Below are 15,191 nucleotides of genomic sequence, written 5' to 3'. Positions count from 1 at the left end.
TTTTACATTAACAAATATGCAGAGAAAACACCCAGAGATTTTTTGTTGTTGTTGTTGTTGTTCTAGTTTTTTGTTTTTTGTGATGGAGTTTCACTGTTGTCACCCAGGCTGGAGTGCAATGGCGTGTTCTCGGCTCACTGCAACCTCTGCCTCTGGGTTCAAGCAATTCTTTTGCCTCAGCTGGGATTACAGGCACCTGCCACCACGCCTCGCTAATATTTTTGTATTTTCAGTAGAGACGGGGTTTCGCCATGTTGGCCTGGCTGGTCTCCAACTCCTGACCTCAGGTGATCCGCCTGCCTCGGCCTCCCAAAGTGCTGGGATTACAGGTGTGAGCCACCGTGCCCAGCCTAGATTTTTATACATACAGTCTTTATCTCTAATGTTTATGTTTGCAGTGCCCTGTCGAGTAAAAATGGAGGTTCACATACTGTATTCCTGAATGTTTAGGAGGTTTAAATCAAGCTAAGAAACTTCTCCTACCTCAGCAAATATACCTAAGGTTCCTAGGATTCTTGGACTCCTTAGAGCCCCACACTAGTGAATGGCAACTCAGGGAGAACTGGTCTCTGTCTCAATCCTGTTCCTTCCCAAGGATAAGTGACCCCAGCTTCTGTAGAGGTGCCCCTTGACCAGCCCAGGCCTGTTAGAATAAGCTTTCTCAATTGTTCATCCACCCTCTGTAGACAGACCAGGAAGGAGCTGAAAGAGGTTCTCCAGGTGAAGAAGAGTATATCTCAGGGCCCTGAGGTCTTACCCAGCAGGGAGTGGCATGAGCTACAGAAGGATACAGCCTAGTTTTCAAGAAAAGGGTCCAGAATGGGATCCCTCTTGCCTGGATTTAAGGGAATTTTTCTGTAAGTATGTAACAAAATTTTGACCAAAAAAATCTAGAAATGTCTTTATGAGGTTTTGTATGCCACCTTGTGGTACTGTTTAAAGCGTTATATAGAAGGAAATGGAGATGCTGAACTATAATAAAGGAAGATTCTATTTTGAATGAGAATAATTTCCTTATTTAAAAAGTTATTTTAAAATACGATTACCATTTCAAGTATAAAATCTTATTATATTACCATTAAAAAGAATAACTCACTAAGATTTACAAAAGAAAACATATTACATTTTTAAACTATGCAATTCATTTATACATTCAAAGAAGATACACATTAAATGCCTACTATGTTCCAGATACTGGCACTGAGATTATATCAATTACAAATAAAAATCTCTGCCCTCCTAGAACTTATATTCTAGTAGAATAATGAAAAAGTGACCAGTAATTCTTAGGAATACATTTCTTCACCTACATCTAATCTGAAAATTTTACTTGCAGACTTTTGCACAGACATTTATTGGGATCCCTATCTTAAGCCGTAAAAAGTGTAAGTATTCCATTCTGCTGATTTTTGACTGTTCAGAAAGCTGTAACAGAATATTTTGCTCAAATGTCTAAAAGTGACTGAGTCACTTCCAGTTTTGGAGTTTCTAATCATTATAATTAATAAAAAACCAAAATGTGCATTAAAAAAAGTAGTTTCAAACTTCTGTTTTATACAAATGCATTTATTATTGAGGGAGAAATGTTAGCTTTATGCATTGTTAATATTAAGCAAGGAAAGATCAGTTAAGTGCCATTAAATTAATAAGTATTTAAATTGGTAGCTTAACCAGAGCTTGAGGCCCGGGCCAGATGATTCTTCTACTTCTAATCTGTCGGTGTCCTCCTCACCCCTTCCCTTACTTGCTACCCCCATTAATGCTTCTTCCTTTGTTTCCCCAAGCACATTTTGTTTGTTGGTTAAAGAATATTAGGCCCAAGGGATTTCACTTATCTGACCACCTCATTGTCTAAACTTTGAAGGGATTTGTCAGAAGCAGACAGAGGAGAGCAAATTATTTGGTGTGGTTGGTAGCTGGAGGAGATCACATGTCAACTTCTCCCCTACATCCCCTCTAAGCTTCTATTAGTTCAGAGAGAAGAGGCCCCAGGTGTTGAAATGGAGAATGCGGAAAAGGCTAAAGAGTAGGGAGTCTGGATTCTCTTCACTTCTTCAGTAACACTTTCATATAGTGGTGGAGGGAAAAATACTAAATGGAATGGTTTCTTCCTCCAAAATCATGTTTCCTGATTGCACAGTAATATATAACTTACACCCTCTGGGTTTCTGGGCAGTATTTTATCCTGCATTTTTTATATGTCCATTTAGAATTTCATCCTTATAAATATATACATATAGTATTAATTTTTCAATTTTATGTGATGAATAAACAGTAATAAAATAATCATAGGGATGGTTTATGTGACTCGCTCACAGCTTGAAGCAAATCAGTGGCAAATATGCCTAGGCTTTAAGAATAGAACTTAAGAGTCAGTCTTCCGTTAATCTATACTGATGACAAATACGTTAAAAATCACAAATTTTGGCCAGGCACAGTGGCTCATTCCTGTAATCTTGGCACTTTGAGAGGCCAAGACAGGCAGATTACTTGAGCCCAGGAATTCGAGACCAGCCTGAGCAATGTGGTGAAACCCTATCTCTACGAAAAAGACAAAAAATTACCTGGGCATGGTGGCATGAGACTGTGGTCACAGCTACCCAGAGGCTGAGACGAGAGAATCACCTGAGTCCAGGAGGCTGAGGCTGCAGTGAGCTGTGATCGTGCCACTGCATTTCAGCTTGGGCAACAGCGTGAGACCCTGTCTCAAACAAAAAACAAACGAAAATCCCTGATTTTACCTGAGGTAGTTACAAAAGGGGTAATGTTTTTTAAAAATATATAATGTGAAAAAGGTATAATATCCTGAATATATAAAGAACTGTGACTCAATACACAAAAAATAACTCAAGCCCTTTATTAGATATTCCCCCCAAAAAAGATGTACAAATGGTCTGATAATCACATGAAAAGATATTCAACATCATTAGTCATCAGGGAAATGCAACTCAAAACCACTATGAGATACCACTTCACACCTACTAGAATGGCTATCATATCCTACAAAAAAAAAAGAAATATGACAAGTATTGCCTAGGATTGAAACCACCTTTGTACTTTATGGAATTATAAGTGATAAGAGAAAACTACGTGACTCTGTTTTGCTTCTGTCCTCACAAGTTAAATTGGTTTTTGCTTATTCTAGCACAGAGGCCAAGATAACCATGAGTGGAATTAGTTTGGTAGTTACACTTTGAGGCAAGGAAAAATGACTCCCTTCCTTGTTCAGAGATTGAAGCTGCATTCACGAGGCAAGGTTAGAATTATGATAGGAGCTTGAACTTTGCTAAAGAACAAGCATAAACAATGACCTGCCATTGCTTAGCTTGCTTTGCTATAAGTTGCTTACTGCCCCAGAGTCACTTAACCAGAGGTTGCAAGATTTGTAACTTCCCCAACTACTCACATAGATAACATCACTATTGTGAAACTTAATTAACTGGTCTTTGAGATATTTTTCAGATTTAGCATTTTGGCAGACCAAGAGACACCACCTAGTCCTGAGACTCTCTCATGAGAACTGACTCAGCTGCACAAAGACAGCCCTGTCTCAATAACCCTGTGATTTCTTCCCCACCCAACCAGTTGTCTGAGTTCCTCAGCCCCCTACTTGTCAAAGCACCCTCAAAAACCCTACCCTCGGCCAGGCACGGTGGCTCACCCCTGTAATCTCAGCACTTTGGGAGGCCGAGGCGGGCAGATCATGAGGTCAGGAGTTCAAGACCAGCCTGGCCAATATGGTGAAACCCCATCTCTACTAAAAATACAAAAATTAGCTGGGCGTGGTGGCATCCACCTGTAGTCCCAGCTACTCGGGAGGCTGAGGCAGAAGAATTGCTTGAACCTGGGAGGCAGAGGTTGCAGTGAGTCAAGATCATGCCACTTGCACACCAGCTTGGGCAACAGAGCGAGACTTCACCTCAAAAAAAAAAAAAAAAAAAAAAAAAAAAAAAAAAACCCTAGCCCTCTAGCCTCTGAATTCTCAGCAGGAGCAGATTTGAGAATTATCTCATATTCTTCCATTTGGTTGGCCCTACAATAATTAAATTCTTTCTTTGCTCCAATACCTACTGTCCTCAGTACATTGGCTTTTCTAGGCAGTGGGCAAGATGACCCCATCGGGCTGTTACAGGATATGGAGAAATTGGAAACTCTCAAGACTGATAGGAATTTAAAATGCTGTGACAGCTATGGAAAACACTTTGCCAGTTCCTCAAAAAGTTAAACAATTACCACATGATCCTGTAGTTCCACTCCTAGATATGTATCCAAAGGAATTGAAAGTAGGGACTCAAACAGATATTTTTATGCCAATATTTATTGCATCATTATTCACAATAGCCAAAAGGTGGAAACAATTCAAGGATACATCAATAGACGAATGGATTAACAAAATGTAGCATATACATACAATGAAAGATTATGCAACCATAGAAAGGAATGAAGTTGTGATACATGATACAACATGGATGAGGCTTGGAGATATTATGCTAAGTGAATAATAAATAAAAAGATATTATATGATTCCACTTATATAAAATATCTACAATAAGCAAATTTTTACAGACAAAAGTAGATTAGCAGTAATCGGGGCAGAGGGAAAGGGAAGTGGGGAGTTAATCTTTAATGCTTAAAGATTACAAAGTTTCTCTTTGAAGTAATGAAAAAGTTTTGGAAATAGATACTGGTGATGTTTGCATAATATTGTGAATGCAATTATGTCACATAATTATATACTTTAAATGGTCAAAATGGTAAATTTTATGGTATGTATATTTTTACCACAATTTAAAAAAATTAGTAATATAAGTACCCCAAAACATTGAATTGTGAGTGGGTGAATGGTGTGGCATGTGAATTATATCTCAGTAAAACTGCTTAAAAATTTTTGTAGGATGCAACTAAAACTGCTCAGAGAAAAATTATGTATTTTGTGCTTATATTGGTTAAAAATAAAGGTCAAGAAGTAATGAGCAAAGCATCCAATTTAATATGGTACAAAAAGAAGAAGTGAATAAGCCAAAAGAAAGATTTGAAATCGTAAAGATAATAGAAATTAATAGAATAGAAAATAAACATACAGGCCAGGCACGGTGACTCACACCTGTAATCCCAGCACTGTGGGAGGCTGAGGCCGGCAGATCACCTGAGGTCAGGAGTTCAAGACTAGCCTGGCCAACATGGCGAAATCCCATCTCTACTAAAAATACAAAAAATTAGCTAGGCATGGTGGCATGCACCTGTAGTCCCGGTTACTCAGACAGACTGAGGCAGGAGAATCGTTTGAACCTGGGAGACAGAGGTTGCAGTGAGCCAAGATCACACCACTGCACTCCAGCCTAGGTGACAGAGTGAGACTCCATCTAAAAAAAAAAGAAAAAGAGGAAAAAAAAAGAAACATACAATGATGAGGTGAACTAGAGCCAAAATTTGTTTTTTAAAGACACAAATGAATTGACACAAAACTCGCAAAACTAATAAAAATAAAAATAAAGAGAAAATCCTAGAGAATGTATAAATAAGCAATATTGTAATGCAAAAAGTGTTATAAGCACACATGATGCAGATACTTATAGAGGATATTACAACTTTATTCTAATAAACCTTAATAAAATTGATGAATTTTAGAAAAATTTCACTTACCAAAGAGGTTTAAGAAGAAATAATGTCAGATGATTTTACCAAACATTTATAACAAGATTTAAGAAGTATGTAATTTTAACTTTATGCAAATTATTCATAGTGTAGGAATGAAACATTTCTTAATTCATGTTATGAGGGTGGTGTAAACTTGATATCAAAATATGGAAATGACAGAATGAGGAAGGAAAATAACAGGTTTTTCTCTCAGGAACACAAATACAAAGATGCAAATGGAACAGTATGCATTATAACCAAATTGAGCCGATTCCCAACATGCCAGATTGATTTAATGTTAGAAAAGATATATACAATTAATGACTACATTTTTAAAGAGACCTGGCAAGAGAGAGATGAAGTACACAAATGGTTATAACTGAAGAGAATTTAAGGAACTGTTCAAAAGGAACAAACAAAGGATGGTAACTAGCAATAGCCAGAAACCTCTACACCTGAAGGAGGAAATACCAAGTGAGAGATGGAGTTATGGCAGAGAGTTTAACCATCCCAAAACAATAACAAGTTGTAACTGTGAAAATTAAAAATTACTGTCAAACCCGTGACCAATGGCATACCACCCTCCCATCTCCTACTATTGCCTCATTAGTCAGCGATCATGGGAAGCCAGAGCAAGGGGGCTTGGAAACACAGGCAGCCAAAAAAAATCAGCCTCCTAGGGAACAGAGCAGAAAAGGACAGAGAATTAATTTGGGGTGGGTAAACTGAGAATAACTAGTAAAACTATATGAACACATTAACAAAGGAAAATTATACAATTATCTCCTTGGCAAAAGTTTTCTGCAAAGAGCTAAACTAGGTAGTAAATATTTTCTGCTTTTGGGGCTATACACTCTTGGAAATACAAACTTCTGCCATTTTAGGATGAAAGCAGCCATATACTCAAGAAATGAGTCTATTTTCCAATACAATTTTATTTACAAAAATATATAGTGGAGCTGGATTTGGCTTGTGGGGTAGTAGTTTGTGGACCCCTAATCTAGTAAAGGAGAAAAAGTATTTGTTGAACATTACTATTCATTGGAAATTTTTTAAAAAACTATAGTACACAATGGAGAATTCATTGAAAACATATTTTTAAAGATAATGACAACTTATAACTGTTTTGGTACTGGAGCCTCTATTCAGCATATTAAGGCAAGAAAAAGGAAAAATCATTAGGATTAGAAAGAAAATTGACCTTATTTGTTATAGGAATAATTGTTCACATAAAGAATTCCTATAAATATAAATAAGCTAATATTAAAATGGTCAAAAGTGTTGACTAGGTACCTCATAGAAAAGCCAAATTGCTCATGCATTTATCTGTTGTTTTGTTTTTTAAATTTATTATTATTATTATTAGTATTATTATTATTGCCTCTATATATCTACCTGAGACTGGGTAATTTATAAAGGAAAGAGGTTTAATTGACTCATAGTTCTGCATGGCTTGGGAGGCCTCAGGAAACTTACAACCATGGCATAAGGGGAGCAAACATGTCCTTCTTGACATGATGGCAGGAAAGAGAAGTGAGCAAAAGGGGGAAAAGCCCCTTATAAAACCATTAGATCTTGTGAGAATTTACGCACTATCAAGAGAACAGCAGCATGGGGGTAACCATTCCCATGATTTAATTATCTCCCAGTGGGTCCTTCCAATGACATGTGGAGACTATGGGAACAACAATTCAAGATGAGATTTGGGTGGGGACACAACTAAACAATATCACCTACTTTATCCTGAATTCTGCACCAGGATCCTAGCCTCTGTGGAATACATCAGGAGGGTTCCAATACCCTCTGACTTTCAGATGGGTTTGGCCAATGGCAATTCCCATTGATGTTTTGGCGGAAAATCAGGCAGGAGGAGAATGAAGTTGAGATAGTTCTTCTCCTTGTTTCCTCACTCCTTCTGCCTGTTTCTTTCAAATAAAAGTCCCTGCTCTACAAGTCTCTGTTGTGGGTTTTCCAGTAATTTCTCCCTCCACTCAGCCTTTTAGGCCTGGAGGTGAAAACAGCTCTATGGCCGATATCCCTGGTTTTTCCTATACTCCATGCACATCTTTGTATTTAGTCCCTTTGATTATCTTAATTTGTCATTTGTTCCCTGTTGGCATACAGGCAATAATATTTTTAAATGCCCAATCTCATTAGGAGCCAGAACATAGAAATAAAATAATTATTAGAGATCATTTAAAACCTACTAGGTTGGCAATAATAAAAGTATTAGAAAGGATGTAGAGCAGACAATACAATCATAAAATACTGGTAAGTGTGTAAATTGATAGCACTATTTAAAAAACAATTTCACATTATACAGTAAAATCAAAGATGCACAAATCTATCTCTACTCCAGGAATTTTGCACAAGAAGTTATTTTCAAGAATGTTTATAGCAGGATTTCTTTGTACTAGCAAAACATTGACAACAACCTAGATAAGCAACAATGAACTAGATAACTTGTCATATATTCATATGATAAAGCAGTGATAGCAGTGAAATGAATAAATTACAGCTGCCAAAGAAAAGCATTAATGAATTCAGGAACACAATGGAGAGCAGAAAACTAACTTACAGAAGAGGGTGATGTGTGAAAGTTTTGAAGAAAATGAAGGGAGGAGCCATGTGTATACCTGGGGGAAGAACATTTCAGGGGGAAGAAACAGCAAGTTTAAAGATGCTGAAGTGTTTCTGGGTCTGGTATTTTTGATGAAAAGCATGGGGCCCAGCAAACTTAGAACAGAGTAAGAGGGAGTATGATAGGAATCAGAGAGGAAAGGGGATAGAGTAAATTGTTTCAAGCCTCACAGGCCGTTGTATGGGCTCTGTTTTCAGTCTGAGTAAAATGGAAACCATCTGGAGGTACTTGAGGAGAGTGACATGATCTGCTCCATGTGTTAAGGAAATCACTCTAGCAGCTGGGAAGGGAACAGACTGATAAAAGGCAATGGAGCACTAGTTAGGAGGCTGTTGCTAATAATTCAGGTAAGAGATGATGATGGCATCAATACCAATGGAAGTGTTGAGAAATGGTTAGTATCTGTTATATTTTGAAGCTAGATTATACAGAATTTGCTAACATATTGGAGGTAGGGATTTAGAGGAAGAGAAGCATCTATGATTACTCCAAACATTTTTGACTTACATAACTAGAAGGATGGAGTTGCTGATAACTGAGTTGAGGAAGACTGGGAGAAGCAGGTTTCAGAAGGAAAAGGGAAGTTCAGTTCTTAATATGTTGAGTTTGAGATGCTTATTACACATCTAAGTGCATCTGTTGAATAGTCATTTGGATATAGGATCTGGACTTCAGGAGTTAGGAATTCAGCATTCATTTTATGCACAGTTTAAAACTCTGAAAAAAAGAAAGACCCACTGCAAGAGCAAAAACAAAACAAAAAAACAAATTAAAAAAAAACCCTTGAATTAATATGTGTCCCTTTAGAGAGGCTAAGACATTTTCTTTGCTACAAAGATCTGCACTTGTCTTTCACCTGCCACATTTCTGGTTAATAATTGCTACGTAGTGATTTAAAGTTTCTCGTGATTTATTATACATACTAAATGGCATTATTTACATTCCTTGGCAGAACAAAGAGAGGCTCAAGTACGTTTCCTAACTTTATGAATGATGGCAGTGGAGCATTCTGCTTCCTGCCCCTTTCTGATGGATATAGCTGATGCTAACACATTAAAGGGACCACAAATAAAGCAGACAAGTTCTCAAGAATCTCATTGTCATCTGGCAGTGAAAACTGAATGTGGTAGAACAGGTCTCTGCAGTAACTTGTTTGCAATCACATATTACTTTGTCTTTTCCAATGAACTTACAACTCAGTGTAATTTATATAGAATATGTCAAGTTGGTCAAATATCACTTTTCTATTTTCACCTTAATTTGCAATTTGAAAACTGGAGAGAAGAGAACTTTTTTCTTCAGAATAAGAATCAGAAGTTATTTGGAATATTTTCTATTCCACCTCACAAACGAGGTTATTAGCCTTTAATTCTAAATCTTTCTTTGATTTCCTGCAGTGAATAATATTAATAGAACTTAAAAATCTTAGCATTGCATGTAATTTTTACTAAGACACCTGAATTATCAAGGTCATTGAGACACAGGGCTTTGCTGAGGCAATATGACATTTCAATTCACTCCAAGCTGAGGAAGTTGTGTTTAGTTCTAGTAGTGGATATGAGTGTTATTCCAACTGTAATGAATGACTGGAAGATCATATGTGTCACTGGGGAATACCATGAGCATTTAAGACAGCAAAGCAGCAGAAAATAGGATGTTTTCCGATCTCTACTCACTCATAATTTAGCTCTTTCTATGGCTAGATTCACATCTTTCCCCTCTGGGAGGCCTTCTGTCCTTTCTTTAGGTTTTTAGTCTCAAAGACTGAGGCTCCCTGAGCTGAGAAAGTTAAGTGTTGGAGCGGGGTTATCCTTGGCAAGGAGCAGCACCAGACAGGGAAATTATACATGGACAGACTTCCACACACAACAAAAGCTTTGCCATGTCTGTGGGCCTCTCCCTAAGCAGAGAAGTCAGTGTTGAGGGACACCTTCAGGAAGGTGGTAGAGCTGACCGAAGCAGGATATATACAGTGTGTTTTCACAAATATGAAACTAGGGAATTACCTTAGTGAGACCCTACATAGTAGTAGGAATAATTCAGTATTTGAAGAAGCCATGACTCAATTGTGGAAGCCATGAATGCATTTCCATATGGCCTCACTGTGGCAGGGAGTTTTCAGGCCTTTGGGACAGAAAATTATTTACCTAAAGATGATTGGACAGTTTTGTTTTGTTTTTACAAAATGCTTTATTGAGGTGTAATTCACATTCCATAAAATTAACTCTTCTAAAATGAAAAGTCAGTGGTTTGTAGTATTCACAGAGTTATGAAAGAATTACCACAATCTAATTTTAGGACATTTTCTCACCTCAAAAAGAAATCCCATACCCATTAGCAGCCTCTCACCATCCACTTCAGCCCTAAGAAACACCAATATATTTTCTGTCTCTATAGACATTGCATCTATTGGCCCTTTCATATAAATGGAATCATACAATATGTGGCCCTGGAGTCATTCTGAACCTATTCCAGTTCTGGGAGCTGCCTGATTTGCAAATTGTTCTTTGCTCAATTACACTGTTAAATTTGATTTGTCTAAGATTTTTCTTCTAACAGGTGTATCAGAAGTGGGATTCAAAGTAGAGTTTCCAGTGACTGCCAGGAGCTTCAAGTGACCAAATGAGCTAACTTCTGGACCCATTGCATCCATTGTTCTCACACAACCACTGAAGATTGTGGGTAAGTTTTCTCTTTAATTCCAAATCTCCATGGATTTGTGTTTTAAGCTATCTCACTTTGAGCAAATTTTTGACCTGGACTGAGTTTGCAAGTTGTGACAGAAACTCAACTAGGTACTTGATCAAATTAGATCCGATAACTAACTAGATTGAATCCAGTTAGAAGCTTCAGATGTCTGACTGGGTCAGACAGAAATTGGCATTAAATGACAATTACTGCAGGAGGGACAAACTTCAGCTTTCAGAAATTCACAGGGAATTTATGTTTTTTTTTTTTTTTGTACACTGAAGTAGGAAAAAGTTATTGGCAAAGTTATCAAGGTGATCTTAGAACCAAAGCCAAGATTCTGTGAAAATGAGATTCTTAATTTCTGAAGAACTGAGTACTCCACCTTTCTGGCTGCACTTACCTTTACATGGACTGTATAAATATTAGACCCCCAAAACAACAAATGCTTACAAAAATGACAAAATCTTACTAAAGATAATTTAAAATTATGGTAAACGTTCCAAGTGAACAACACTACATTTTAAGAAATGCCTTTAAAAATGAAGCCTCCCGAATTAGGCTTACTCAGGGATGTCTATTGATATGCAGAAGCTTCTATGAAGATTTCAAAATTTCTCTTGCCTCTTTTAGAAGAGGCTTTACAAAAAAAGCAAATAAAAAGCTTAAATGCTTAATTGACAGGGAAAGTTGTGTCTGATAACCTTTTGGTTTAGTTATGTTACTGGAAAGTGGTCCTGATTCGGACCTCAAGAGAGAGTTCTTGGATCTCAAATAAAGAATTCAGAGTGAGTCCACAGTGCACAGTGAAAGCAAGTTTATTAAGAAAGTAAAGGAATAAAGAACGGCTACTCCATGGGCAGAGCAGCAGTATGGGCTGCTGGTTACCTATTTTTATGATTTTTAAAATTATGTGTGATATGGTTTGGCTGTGTCCCCACCCAAATCTCATCTTGAATTCTCGTGTGTTGTGGAAGGGACCTGGTGGGAGGTGATTGAATCATGGGAGCAGATCTTTTCCATGGTGTTCTTGTGATGGTGGCTGAGTCTCACGAGATCTGATGGTTTTGTAAGAGGGGGTTTCTCTGCACAAGCTCTCTGTTTGCCTGCTGTCATCTGTAAGATGTGACTTGCTCCTCCTTGCCTTCCACCATGATTGTGAGGCTTCCCCAGCCATGTGGAACTATAAGTCCCTTAAACCTCCTTCTTTTGTAAATTGCCCAGTCTCGGGTATGTCTTTATCAGCAGCGTGGAAATGTGCTTAACAAGGGGTAGATTATTCATGAGTTTTCCAGGAAAGGGGTGGGCAATTCCTGGAGCTGTGGGTTCCTCCCTTTTTTAGGCCATATAGGGTAACTTTCTGACATTGCCATGACATTTGTAAACCGTTGTGGTGCTGGTGGAAGTGTAGCAGTGAGGACAACCAGAGATCACTCTCATTGCCATCATGGTTTTGGTAGGTTTTAGCTAGCTTCTTTTCTGCAACCTGTTTTATCAACAAGGTCTTTATGACCTGTATCTTGTGTCAACCTCCTCCTATCTCATCTTGTGACTAAGAATGACTCAACCTCTTGGGAATGCAGCCTAGTAGGTCTCAGCTTCATTTTACCCAGCCCCCATTCAAGATGGTGTAGCTCTCGTTCAGATGTCTCTGACAAGTTACTCTTACTCCCTGAAGGTGAAAAGAGAACTGCATAAAATATAAAAAGGTGGTCCATCGGGTAAAGTAGGCTTACTTCTTTTTCTGAGATACCCATGCTTAGTCCAGGCATAGAGAATGCTTTTTTTTTTGTTCTAGTCGTTAATGTGCCCTACCTTGACCTCAGTAAGACCACCTATTAAACTAATTAGATTTCCGAAATACCTTTGTGTCAGTTAGCTGGCTATTTTGAAACCCTCTTGTAAAATAAATGTACAACAATATAGGAAATCTCCATTTGTAAGGGTATCTCCTCCATTCACTGGGAAGAGAGACTGAGTCACTAGAAACTCTCACAATGGAAAAGGCATTGGTTTAAATTTATGTAATAAAGCTTTACTCTGTTTAAGGTGCTTTTCCATTGTCTTCGCTGGTCCTTTGCCTTACACCCTCCTTCTTTGCTTTGGGCAAATTTAGGCCACAAGTAGAAAGCTGTTTGGGGGAAAGATGAATGGGGCCTTAAAAAAAGGATGGGTGATGGTTTGTGACAAAGTCCATCTGGGTGTGATGAAGTCTCCTCTCCAGCAGTAAAAGTTGATCTTTCCTGGTTGCTGGAACTCCCAAGGGAGAAGATGATTGACAACTGAGTTCCTGTGGAAAATGTCTTTAGGAAAATGTTCTTGAGTTTCTGTCTTTAGGCTGGGCACGGAGGCTCGTGCCTGTAATCCTAGCACCTTGGGAGGCCAAGGCAGGTGGATTGCCTGAGCTCAGGAGTTCGAGACCACCCCGGGCAGCATGGTGAAACCCCGTCTCTAAGAAAAATACAAAAATTAGCCAGGCGTGGTAGCGGGTGCCTATAGTCTCAGCTACTCGGGAGGCTGAGGCAGGAGAATTGCTTGAACCCTGGAGACAGAGGTTGCAGTGAGCTGAGATTGTGCCACTGCACTCCAGCCTGGATGACAGAGTGAGACTCTGTCTCCAAAAACAAAATAAAACAAAACAAAACAAAACAAAAAAAACAGAAATTCTGTCTTTAGACAGATAAGAAGAATTCATAAAGCCTGACTGATTACATATTGGTAACAATAATATACTAAAGCAACATATTTTCAAGTGATATTTTCTGAACACTTTCAATGTCTGCTTTGTTTAATGAGAAATTCAAGCATAATTGTTAAGAATGAGTAAACTAGGTGAACATAAACAGCACAAAAATATGTAAATAAACATCATAGTTTCAAAAATCTTTTCCAGCAATTTAAAACCTTAAAGTTCAAGGAGAACTACAAACCACTGCTCAACGAAATAAAAGAGGATACAAACAAATGGAAGAACTTTCCATGCTCATGGATAGGAAGAATCAATATTGTGAAAATGGCCATACTGCCCAAGGTAATTTATAGATTCAATGCCATCCCCATCAAGCTACCAATGACTTTCTTCACAGAATTGGAAAGAACTACTTTAAAGTTCATATAGAACCAAAAAAGAGCCCGCATTGCCAAGTCAATCCTAAGCTGAAAGAACAAAGCTGGAGGCATCATGCTACCTGACTTCAAACTATACTACGAGGCTACAGTAACCAAAACAGCATGGTACTGGTACCAAAACAGAGATACAGACCAATGGAACAGAACAGAGCCCTCAGACATAATACCACACATCTACAACTGTCTGATCTTTGACAAACCTGACAAAAACAAGCAATGGGGAAAGGATTCCCTATTTAACAAATGGTGCTGGGAAAACTGGCTAGCCATATGTAGAAAGCTGAAACTGGATCCCTTCCTTACACTTTATACAAAAATTAATTCAAGATGGATTAAAGACTTAAACGTTAGACCTAAAACCATAAAAACCCTAGAAGAAAACCTAGGCAATACCATTCAGGACATAGGCATGGGCAAGGACTTCATGTCTAAAACACCAAAAGCAATGGCAACAAAAGCCAAAATTGACAAATGGGATCTAATTAAACTAAAGAGCTTCTGCACAACAGAAGAAACTACCATCAGAGTGAACAGGCAACCTACAGAATGGGAGAAAAGTTTTGCAATCTACTCATCTGACAAAGGGCTAATATCCAGAATCTACAAAGAACTCAAACAAATTTACAAGAAAAAAAAAAAACCCATCAACAAATGGGCAAAGGATATGAACAGACACTTCTCAAAAGAAGACATTTATGCAGCCAACAGACACATGAAAAAATGCTCATCCTACTGGCCATCAGAGAAATGCAAATCCAAACCACAATGAGATACCATCTCACACCAGTTAAAATGGCGATCATTTAAAAAGTCAGGAAACAACAGGTGCTGGAGAGGATATGGAGAAATAGGAACACTTTTACACTGTTGGTGGGACTTTAAACTAGTTCAACCATTGTGGAAGACAGTGTGGCAATTCCTCAGGGATCTAGAACTAGAAATACCATTTGACCCAGCCATCTTATTACTGGGTATATACCCAAAGGATTATAAATTATGCTGCTATAAAGACACATGCACACGTATGTTTATAGCCACACTATTCACAATAGCAAAGACTTGGAACTAACCCAAATGTCCAACAATGATAGACTGG

General features: G+C 38.0%; 1 long non-coding RNA gene across 1 annotated transcript; it reads left to right on the top strand.

The window, feature by feature from the left end:
• On the top strand, positions 1–14,343 carry LOC129059484 (uncharacterized). The gene is made up of 4 exons (XR_008525412.2): positions 1–857; positions 1,337–1,385; positions 10,838–10,960; positions 13,860–14,343. It is a non-coding gene; the product is annotated as an uncharacterized LOC129059484 (long non-coding RNA).
• The last annotated feature ends 848 nt before the right edge of the window (positions 14,344–15,191 follow it).

This window comes from Pongo abelii, chromosome 4 (assembly GCF_028885655.2).
Source record: "Pongo abelii isolate AG06213 chromosome 4, NHGRI_mPonAbe1-v2.0_pri, whole genome shotgun sequence".
NCBI classification, from domain to species: domain Eukaryota; kingdom Metazoa; phylum Chordata; class Mammalia; order Primates; family Hominidae; genus Pongo; species Pongo abelii.
This window is presented reverse-complemented; position numbering and strand designations above follow the sequence as displayed.